Here is a 12,387-nt window from a genome sequence, read left to right on the forward strand (position 1 = left end):
TGAGGTGGAAGCTCCTGAAGAATAAATTGTATTAACAAAATGAACACCTTAGTTATATGATTCACTATCATATGTGCACTTATTTAGGCGTAAAACAAATGCGTGTCTAACTTTCTGTATCCTCATAAAATGTTTGCACACGCATTGGAAATACGACCTTTTATGTTGTCAGCTGTTGTTGAAACATCTTTGATTATGTCCCATTGAAAAAAGCCGAGAGGTGTTGGATTAGGAGAACCAGCAGGCCAACGTACTTCCGTTCTATGATCGATCTACTTTCTAGGTGAATACATGGCGTGTTTCTTGTGCAAAATATGTAGGGCATCTGTTATGTTGAAATCACAGTTTTAGACGATCTTCTAATAAAATATTCTCTATCAATTCTGGTAACTTCTTATCAGTTAAGAATGCAGAATATTTGTACCCATTCTGAATTCTGTCAATAAAGTATGGGTCAATAATTTGATTCTTCCAGAAACTACTTCTGTCGAAGCTACCTGGGATTTTCTTCCGCTTAATAATGCATATTATGCGTATTTACATGGTCACAATTTGTGAACGTTGACTCGTCGCTAAATAAAATGTCATGAAACCGTCGAAGAACTGTTCATCAATCTGTAATTATCGCAGTACCCGTCGACAAAAATTAATTCGATTTTGAAATTCGTGCAGTGCCAGAGTATGATGAAGCGGCATATGATAAGGGTAAAACCGACAACGTTTGCGTAATCGGTAAACACTGGATTTGGATATATCAAAATATCTTACAATTTGTCAAGTACTTGTATGCGGATTCACTGCTGTAGCTGCCAAAACTGTAATTTCGGTTCCTTCGTGAGTTTCGTTTATTTCATTTATTCGTTAAATTTTCTGTCTAACGTCATTTCAAGATCATGCTGTGATACATGGTTGAATGCATTTCGATGTGACCTTACTCATGGTAGACAAAAAAATAGATCCTTCAATTTAAAAAAAATGTTGCTATTAATAAAATCTCAGAAGACATCTTCTTATAATTGCTTTTACCTTTGTGCATATTTATCATATGTCATTAACATATAAATTGATAGTATTTCTGGAGTATTTTTTATACATTTACTTTATATTGCAATGAAAATTACAATTTATATCACAAATTGGTAAATAACTTTTATAAATTGATATTTTGGTAATGCACGATAAAAGGCGATGGAAGGAGTATAACGTAGAGAACGATTTATCGCCACAAATCTATTACTGTCTTCCGCTTAAATTAGGAAAAAGAAATACCAGAAATGTGGCAAACAATGTAACAAGATATATTATAAACTTTATTGAAATTGTAATACACTTCGAATCACGTCACTGAAAACGTATATATCCACTAACTTTTGTTTTTGCTTATTTAGTGCCAATGAGTAGGGGATGTATCCCGTTTCTAGTAGCGAATTGCCACTCCCACCGGAGAATCAGGTTAGTAGTAGTGGTATTACCAACGTGAGGTAAATTTGATGAGGTCAATATAAGATTGCTGTAGAAAAAATTTAAAAAAAAACCTACAACAGAAGAGATCAGTATAAAATACGAGCATAAGTTTGTGGAGATACCTTAAAAGAGGGAAATGTTAAGTATTAGAGAGAGACAATGAGCGTTAAGAGTGAAGAGGTTAGAAAACCTTAGGAATTTTTACTTTGATGCAGTTCCGGTCGTATAGATCAGTTTATCTTACAAGAGAGTTAGAGTGATTTTTGACCAAGTATGAGGACAAAAGCTGCGAGATATGGTCGAGTATGGGTTGGGTGTCTGTGTTTTCATGGAGAAGTTTGGTCGGATACCGTTTAGGGCGTCCAGTGATAATTTTAAGTATGGAAGTGATTTTGCATCGTTTGCAGTTGTGTTAGATAGGAATAATTTGCATTTATTCATGCATGAATTCTGTAGGTTAGCATTGAGACAGATTTTGTACGTGCAGTGTCTGAGGTGTAGATTCAGGCAGAATGAGGGACAGATGCAGGGGTGAAGGGCCGCTGCCCTGCGACTGCACGGGTTTCGATTAGTTGGTTTTGGACCGCCGGTGTCCACAGAAGATATTTATCAAAAATGATACTAAGATATCGCACCTGGTTGAATTAGTCGATTTTTTGTCCGAGCATTTTGAGGATGATATTCTTCAACATTAATGAACTATATTTCTCGACTGATACAAAAAAATAACCAATGTAATTGTAATTTAATATCGTTTATCAGATGTGAATACTACAAAAAATTTCTATACTTTCATAGCTTCTGTAGTTTGTATCATCCTGCTAGTTGTATTAATTAATATAATAAATATGTTAGTAGTGTATATTCTTTGTAAATATACATATTGTATAAATTTAAATATTTATCGTAAGGAAAAGTTACGTATAAATGTATGTGCACAAATACAATGTATAATAGTAACGTATTCTTTATACGTGTATATATATTTTATTTGCACGTTTAGAAACAATGATTTGTATAACTGACAGTTCTTACGAAATAACATAATGTAAAATTTTATCAATTAAGATAAAAGTGAAAAAAAATTCTTTCACTCACGAAATTCGAGAACACAAACCTTTCGCCTAGAAAGTGAACGCTCTATGCGCTGATCCACTGTGGGTTGTTGAATACGTCATAAACTTCCAGGATTTTATAGAACCAATTTCAATTGTTTATAAAAAAATACGCATTGGAATGAAATATTCTATAGAATATCATTTTTCGACTTCTAGATTCACCCCTCAAAGTTTTAGCAAAATCTCATTGTAGGGTCTCCTTGTAGGTTGAACACACACGTAATTGCCTAGAAATTTTAATTTAAATGTTGTCGCCGCAGTGGCTTTTAAGGTTTCTGGTAAATTCGACTATATTACTGTCGAAGTCGTGGATATAAATTGGTGGGGGTTGTGGCGGAGCACTTTTGTTCGCGGTATGATTGATCGCGTCGGCGGATGCATGTAGTTTGCCAAATGGAGCGAGTGGATGTTCGCTCATGTAGTGTCTTAACACTGTGTAACCTTGACCGGGACCCTCGAGAAGGATTCGAGGATACTGAGTCTGTTTACGGTGGGCACATGAAATGGAAATCCATGTCTATATGGGTTTTCAGGGAGGAGATTTGGCTCCTGATGAGATTTTCTGTTTCTTGGGGAAAGCAGTATACTGGGATTCAGTTGGCCAGCATTGGGCGTGAAGGGGGATGCGGAAACACTGAAGTATGGTTAGAGTAGCTCATTGCTCCAGTGTAAGATACTTGCTAGAGGGATACGTAGCTTATATCTGCAACATTCTTATCAGAGAGTTTCAATAACCGCGGTTCAAATCATTGTACGTTGAAAGAGGAATGGGTATTCTAACCTCATTGGAGATCAGTCACTGCAGCTTCATGATCGAGGGAGGCAGGGTGCGGGGAATCTAGGGGATGACGAGCACCGCAAACACCGTAGTTTAGTACGCACTGTGTATGAGCATTGTCAGTTTTAGACACATCCGTACTTCATGACGAGCAGGTAAGTACTGGAAAAACGTATATGCCTACTAACTAGCGTCGCTATATCATTCATTACCCGCGTCTACCTTGGTTAACCTAAGTCTAAGAGTGGCATGTTAGTGTCCAACGCGTGATAGACTCGTCCGCGTGGTGGCGCTCTGGTTTGGTGTACTGTGATTGGTGGATTTATCTTTCGCCATAATAATATCACACGAAGTTCTATCTGCTTTGTGCTCATTGGTGTTTAGTACTTGGTGGGGTGTCTATGATATCACGACGCATGTTTCGTACTATCGAATATGTTGAGTGACAGGTGGTGTAGTAGTTCTGTTGCGTACTGTGCATCGAGGATACCAGTCGTATCCTCGTATCACGCGATCGGCACGTTGTTATTCGTAGGTGTCAGTGTTAAGTTTTGTGATGCATACCACGATTTTACATAAACTACCTGAAAAATTCTACTCTGTGAGAAGAGGTGAATTTACTATTTCAAATAATATTTAAAATTTAATTCTTTGAAATTTAATGTTGTCTTCGCATTATACGAAGTATAATCAACAAAACTTTATAGAAATAAAAGGAAATCTCCATGATGTTTTATGTTATCCATTTTAAGTTTTACGAACACGTAAATGTGGAGATGGTTTGTGGATCATATATTACAAAATTTATTTAATATCATTCATACACCTAGGCAAAAAATGTTTTTAATTCGTTTGATTATGCTTTACCCATTTTCCTTAACTCGCCAAAATAGTTGATTAGTTTTAAATGTAATAATTAACTTGTTTAAAATATTACGTTTTACAAGAACATTTGATTTTAATATCTACCTACATTGAATGACAGTCGAAAGATATGTACATATTATATGCATTTAGGATTTGACAATTTTCGGTGCGTAAACAGTGAATATAGTCTTTTGTGTATACTTTTGCATAGTGTGTATTTATTGTAAATCGTTACGACTCTAAGAAAAAAAGAGACTCGGCATAATCTTGGGCAAGGTTTTATGACATTTGTAGCAAGTTTTTAGTATGAAAAAGGACGATTTATTTTTTCCAGTGTGTTTGAGACAACTATACAACAGGCCAGGCATAGGGCCGCACGGAATTTTATTTTTGTGAGTAAATACGAGTGTATTGCAATATGATTTCTCAATACTTTTAGCAAAAAGGTGTTTACGAAAGGTTAAGGTGCATGCGCAACGTATCTGAGGTTTTTCTTTTCCACGGTCAACTAACAGAATTCTTCATTTTCATTTCTTTGCCTTTCTTTCTTCTTCTTTCCTTTTTAATTTTTCTCTGAGTCAGTATAATTATTTCACGCCAGATGTGTTTAGAAATTCTGTTATATCATAGAAATTTTTTAAGCGAATGCAAATTTTAACAAACTAACTGGTACGTTAAACGAAGTGCCCACAGTTATGTTAATTATTAGTCGAATAATTTTCATTAGGAATTAAAAAATTTAAATATGCGACTAACACGAGTACGTATGAGTATATATAAACGTACAATTATCGGTTTTAAATATAATGTGAGGTTAAACAATACGTTCTACTTAAAAAATTGTGTCTGTTCCTTTTCATTGTTCCTTTTGCTATAAATGATTTATGCTTTGCAATCTGCAAGTGTCTTTCGTGCAAACTATCAGGTCTTCAATATTTCGGTCAGTATCGATTGCGGAATGTGAAACTGGGTAGGGTCTTTCATCTGAAATATCTCAATGCGGATTTTGGTATTGCATTTCCGTTCGTTTTCAATATTTTTTTGAAATGTTGCAGTAATAAATTGTTTCTTTTTCTAAAACAATAATTAGTATAACTTAAACAATAAAGTATTATGTATTTTTAAATGATTATTTCTTATATGTAGTGCTACATTTTTGTTTATACAATGTTTTCAGAAATAATTTTCTTAAATATTTAAAAAATAATTGATAACATAATAGCATAAATATAAAAACTATTTGATATTGTATTCAAATCATTATTGATTATTAATATATTAATGATCTTTATGTGAATTATTAATGTGATGATTTATAATTTTTAAAGATTGCTCTCAAGGAACTTTATTTCTAATTAATTTTTAAACAAATTCAAAATACTGAACATAATTCATACGAAGATATAATGGTAACATATTTTATTTTATTGGATAACAAAATTTTTATTCTCCTAAAAGAAACGTATCTCATTTTTTGCTTTCTTTTATTTTTTTTTAATTTTCTATGACTTCATTTTCAATCTTGTTATATTGTAAGGAAAAATTGCTTTCTGTTTCGAAACGCAATATTAATATACTTTATTAATTATGTCTCACTAGTTGTTTCACTACACGCAATAATATCTACTAACAATATAATAAGGAATTATACGTACGAAATTATTATTATTATTGTTATAATGCATAAATTTTTTTCAGTTAACTAATAAGAACATAAATACATTAATTGAAGTAAGGCCTAATGTTTAAAGCGTTAATTTGAATACATTCTTTAAATGACAGTGATTTAAATTTATATAAAATTAAATTTTTGCATACTTTTGCTCTTTAATTATAATTTTCTATATGTTAGTTAGAGAAAGTATTATTACGAAGTATATTTGCATAGTATGTACAGGGAAGAGGATAGGAAAAACTTTTTTTAACGACTTATTTCATTTTTGCCCATTAAAGGTAGATTATTATTTTTCTCCGTCGTAATCTTGTGAAATTATTGACAGAAAATTACCGTACCGAAGTTCTAACAATAATGCGGTAAATCCACTGACCATAATTGATTGTCATCTAGTTTGTAGAATTCATTAATGATTTCTTCAAGATAACGTTAAATTTGTTTCATTACATTGAAACAATAAAACAAAAGAGGAAAAACTAAAAATTTTGATGTAAAGATTTACATAGATGAAGATTTGTAAACTCTAACAAATGAAACCTATTAGAAGCTTATACAGAAAGAAACGTTAGGTAGTATAGATAGGTATCTTTTTTATTCTTTAGTTACGAAAATTTGTAAGAATTAATGTACGCTAATTGTTAATAGTTTATCACAATTATGATGAATTTAGTTTTGTCATGAATCTTCATAATATAAAGTGAAATAAATTTTCAGGACGGGTTGCTATTGTAGAACAACTTCGTGTTCCTAGAATAGCAATGTGTTCTTAATAGTTTGAAATGAATCGAAATGAAGGTCAAGAAATGTTCGCACGAATAAGAAATTGGTAACATTTCCCAAACAAACTGAGTTAATGTATTCAGAATGCCCCGAACGGGGCAAATTGGGCCAGTGCCATTTATCGTCCTACATCTCGGAATCACGACATACCGCCACCTTTCACCATTGATTTGATGCATTTAAGGTTAAATTCCTTGCTAAGGTTCTACCTTTCACCTGTATGTTTTCCTTTATTTGCGAATAGCGTTGCGATACTGTAATTTCCGTTAACGTGTCTCATTTGTTAGGAAACTGACTGGCAAGCTAGAAAAACGAGATATATCGGTTTATTACATAATGTAATCGTATTCTTTTATAAAAGTGCAACATATCTCGTTTGATAAGCGGGAGATCATTTAGTTGATTTGTAGATGTAGTGAATCAAAGAGATTATATTCGTGTATTTAAGCTCGAGCATACCCTATACTCGAGAGCAATATTTAACAGTAATTAAGATCTTTATCTTTGAATGTATGCTGCTTAAAATAATTATGCGGTTATTTATTCGACAAACTTTTTCGTATAATGAGGATCAATATTATCCAATACTGTATAACTTCCGGTGTGGTGTATAAATGAAATATCCGGTGAAGATAGTGTTACATCGACTATTAGAATTTGCAGTATTAAGTAAACCTTCGAGTGAAATAATTATGGGCTCAAGAAGCAAGGATATACTGGTCATTTACAATACATGTGTTTAAACGAATTATTAAATTATGAACTAATAAGCGCAGGAAAAAGATTAAAGTATACAATCAGAGATTTAAAACTGTAAGTGTAAGATGACATTCGAAATTTCACTTTTATTCGAATGGTTCTCGGTGGTTTTACCAGTTCTTAAACATTTCCGAATGTATTTTTGGTTTTCCTCTTTTTAGGAATGAAAATTTGTAATAAAATGAGTAATATCCGGTTTTTCATGTTAAAAATATTTTACGTCCATGATATTTCTTCGCACGAGGTTTGACAAAAAATACTCGGATTGTGTATGTAACTCAATATCTCGTAAGTGAAGAGAAAATCTGATGACACAATATGATGTGGTTACCATTGGCAATTGAACTGGCGTTGAGTTTATACCAGAAAGACATTCCTTTCGAGATTTACAGTGGCTTTTGTAATTCGATATTCTTTACCTCCTTGATTTTTAAAACGAAGCTCGTTAAAGTGAAGTTTCAATTTTTAGCTAAAAGCAATCACCTCGATTTCTCATCCATCATAGTCATTTAATTTGGCTTTGTGTGACTTATTTTCTTCTTCTGAATCATTAAAAGGATGCACTGTTCAAATGATTCTAGAGACAGGAAAATTCAGTGGTCGATCTGTAGGCAATTTCTAAAAGTGTCTATAAAAAGTGTTTTCAGAAGTATAAATGGCGTTGGCAACGACGTGTGGCTGCTACAGGGGGGCATTTGTTATCAAAGTTTTACGACTGGATATTTTTCCGGGTATTCATCCGGGTATTCTTTGATCGAAGCTTGTATATGTATGCGTCGAACCTTGTATATGTATGCATCGATACACACAGTGTCAGCGTTAGGAAACTTCCGTTCGTACCGATGAAAGTACTCAATTACCCAACGACATCTGTTTTGTACCATTAACTTGTATTGAGAATACGTATAAAAGGAAAGCATGAATTGTACGATATACATATGTAAATGAGTATCTTGAAGAATCGAGGGAAACAATTATATTTTATACAAGTCCTGGAAATTGTAAGTATTGAATCAGGAAGAAACCAGTGACTTAAAGTCATAGAGTAACGCAGTATTAGCAGTAAAATAATGCTCGGTTATATTGAACTGAACATTGGCAAGGAAAGTGAATAGATATAGCGAGAGTAAACGAGACGCAGCATTAGAAAGGGATACATATTACCTTCGTTGCAATGAATCATCCAATGTGAAATATTTCTATTTCTTTAATTTTCATCCTATCTTTATCAAAGTAGTACCGATAAATTGGTGAGATTCTCCTAATGAAAATGAGTCCAAAAATGATATAAATCGGACTAGTTTTACCAGTTATCAATTTAAATTCTTGGATTTTTATGTGTGCTTTTAATACTAATTACCGTTAAGACTACTCTGATTTATATTGTGTTTGGATTCATTTCCATCGGGAGAATCTCACCAATTTATTGGTACTACTTTTATAAAGATAGGATGAAAATTAAAGAAGTTGAAATTTTTTACATTGGATGATTCGTTGCACCTCAGGCATTCCTTTCAAGTGCCGGGTCTCGGTCATCGCTGCTTGACACACTACGTCTACCTCGTTTATTCTTTTTTTATCTATTCCCATTCCTTGTCGAATTGTTGGAGAGCCAATTTACTGGAGTTAAAACACTATCCTGCTCGCGAGAATTGCAATAAGCGGGCCCGAGTTTGTTCAATTTAACCGAGCATTTCTGTATTCGGCAAACACAATGTTAAAAGTGTTCAGTTTTGTTTTATAATGAAAAGTCGCACTTTCGTAGTTATATTTCATCTAACACGTGTTAATACAGAAATTAGGTGCCAGGATTAGCAATATTTTTACTCCAACGAATGAGAAGGGATTAGTGGAGTTATTTAATAACGTGCTTTTAATTACTAACCATTACGCGGAGGATTCGAATACTATTAAACATTTATTACGCAATTTGGTATTGGAGATCTCTTGTTTATATTTGCTAACTAATGTTACGCCTTATTTATTAGCACATATAGGAGGATCTTTAGGACGGTATGTAATATTATTAAGTGATAATATTTTAATACAAATTATCAATTAACATGATTAAAAATGATAGTAATTTAATATTCTGTGGCTGAACCTCTCTAATAAAATAAGTTAATAGCAGTTTCAATTTATTTTAAAATACAAATTTCTTTCAGTACAATTTTATATTATTCACTTTATCGTTGAATCATTAGAAGTGATGTTCACCGTCTAATGGAACATCACTTTCACTACAACGGAGATGGTATATAATCTGAAGCGTTTTACTGCGTTGCAATTGAAGTTGAATCATTATTTCTACATTATAAGTTGACAAATCCAAGGGTTATACTTTTTCATGTGAAAGAATATAAATTTCAATTGATCGTCAATTTCACTTTTCAAATGAAAGTAAGGGTTTCGAAAATATTGTTTTGCAACATACCTAAATTTACTCACGAAGTATCTATTTTACAATTTATTACTTTGCATGTACATATCAAAATTCATAAAGATATTGAATAATTACGAAAACGTAAATATATTCGTAGATCATTTGTGTGTAGTGTTTTTTTGATATAAATATATTTATTTATATTTACATACTTCAAAAGTTTTCGAGTACATATATCGTTCTGCAATGGGACCATATTTGTTTATTACATTTTACATTTTGTTTATTATACCAGATGATATGCTAGAGGTCTTTTTCGTATTTCTTATTGAATTGATGTTACAAAAAGTGAATTAATGGTAAACAGATAATTAGAAAGAACTAGTAGAGTATTAATTTTTTTTTAAATATTGAGGGCATTGATATTTTTTAAGCATAATCACATATTATTTTCATAATACAATTTAACGAATCTATACGTTTTATTAAATTTGATTAAAAAATTATCTTATAAAAGTTTCATTTATACTACCGAAAAATATTTGCTATTTGAATGTTGGTAATAGAGATCTTAACAATACAGTTTGTTTCATATACTTAAATAAAAGCTATTTACACGTGTAACATGATATTACGTGGCTTTTATTTTCACAGGAACGTATACACTTACTTAATTCTGTATATAAGTGCCTACACATCTTTTTTCTAATCTCTGTTACGCTTCTCGGACACATTCTTTAAATCCTTATGTAATGTATATACTCTTCTCAAATTTACTTTTACGAGAAAGTAGGTATTCTTTCTAATGTTAACGATATATGTATATTTTTAGTTACATTAATTTAGTTGGAGGTATTAAATTTGTCTTGTTTTTATTGAATTGTTACGTTATTGCTTTCTCTGTTGGAATAAATTGTACCAATAGTATACTTTGCCTATTATCAGATAACACAGTTTCACATTAAGATTGCAAAACAATTGTGAAATTCATAATATTAGATCACTGGGGATTAAAATTAAGGACTTTTAAAAGCGTTACTTCACAATGCAACTGCCCTTTGAATATACTGTTTTACGTTTATAATGATTGTACATAATGTAATTTAATTACTAAAGTTTAATGCGGTCAGATTTTCCGACGGAATATAAATTTCGTAATATTCAGAATATTAGATCATACAGGGTGCAGTTACTCGTCCGTAGACAAACCAAGTCATTTATGTCCAAGTCTAATTTATTTAATGTTCTACGTTTTAAAAAAATCTGACAAAATTCTAGGATATTTCTCAAAGTCCTCTACTATATCACACAATTGTTCGTTAAGCCAAGTGTTTAAAACTTTTTTCAATAAAAATCAAAATTCGTCTTGAAGAAATGCATGTGTGAAAGGAGGATGTTAAAGAAAGGCCAATTTTGGCATACGGCCGGAATGAAAAATTTTTTTTACAGCATGATTCTACGCAACCTAAGGAACGAAAAATGTAATTGTCATTCTTCCCGGAAATGATGGGAAAGTTATGAGAAATGCAGTTCAAGGTAAGAGTATGACCATACTTATAACTTATATTCCGGCTTGTTTTCTTCGAATGATAGATTTACAAAGATTGTTGTACATTAGTGTTTAATAAAAACCAAAAATAATGAAAAATAATTAATGACAAATTAATCGAAACAAGGAATTCTTTGATGACACAATGCTTATATTCTAAGCAATCAGAAACCAATAAGTATTTATTCTCGAAGTGATAAATGTTATAATAAACTATCGTAAATATAATAAAATAATCGTCATTGCAGGGATACAATAAGAAAGTAAGACTCTAACAGAATTTGCATTTCTTGAAACTGCTTCGTGTTTGCAAAGCAACTGTTTGTTCGTAACTCTCAGAGAGTCGAGCGATGCTCTCAGACAGTCACTCTCAGACGCGAGAGATACTCTCGAGAACAATTCGCGATAGTTCTACTCTGAAAAGGACAGCTAGCTTTATGTTTGGTTTCATGTACGTACAGCGACCCAGGCTCGCGTTTCTTATGTTTGGCTCGCAAGAAATATCCCGAGTTCTAAGAAGTTAAGGCCTAGAATTTTTCCTAGAACAGTTGCGAGCGTACAGCGATCAGAAATCGGGCAGCACGACTCGGCCTCAGTCGGTGTTTACGAGGCTGTATTGTGAGGTTATACTGCGCCATTATAGTCTTGTAGGGAATACATCGAACAACGCGTTTTCGATTATACGCGGATTTCCAATCAATTTACGTACTTAGCATATTCGTTCGTGTGAATTAAGTGCCGCTGCATACAAGAAGCTAGTGCACCGAATTCAAGTACACAACGAACAGCTTAGTTTGGGAGAAATGTCAAACGAGAAGCGTGTCTCTGCGAGCTACAGAACTACAGTTTCACGGTACATATGTGTATGCGTGAATAATATGTATGTAATTGAAAATAGAGGAGAGCCTACGTATAGCTAATTAGATCAATTACAGCAACAATTTCGTTTTATCGTATCCTAAGTTTATTTTTCTTGTAATAAGATGTGTTATAGCTATGAAACAACAACAAATT

At 32.5% G+C, this 12,387-nt stretch overlaps 1 protein-coding gene across 1 annotated transcript in view; it reads left to right on the forward strand.

Moving 5' to 3' along the window:
• The first annotated feature begins 3,817 nt into the window (after positions 1–3,817).
• Positions 3,818–12,387, forward strand: part of LOC108577244 (putative mediator of RNA polymerase II transcription subunit 26) — a 61,965-nt gene continuing 53,395 nt past the window's right edge. Inside the window, exon 1 of the mRNA XM_017940377.1 lies at positions 3,818–3,971. The gene's annotated coding sequence lies outside the window, so the exon portion shown is untranslated. The remainder of the gene's footprint in view (positions 3,972–12,387) is intronic.

The sequence above is a fragment of the Habropoda laboriosa genome, unplaced genomic scaffold (assembly GCF_001263275.1).
Source record: "Habropoda laboriosa isolate 0110345459 unplaced genomic scaffold, ASM126327v1 scaffold709, whole genome shotgun sequence".
NCBI classification, from domain to species: domain Eukaryota; kingdom Metazoa; phylum Arthropoda; class Insecta; order Hymenoptera; family Apidae; genus Habropoda; species Habropoda laboriosa.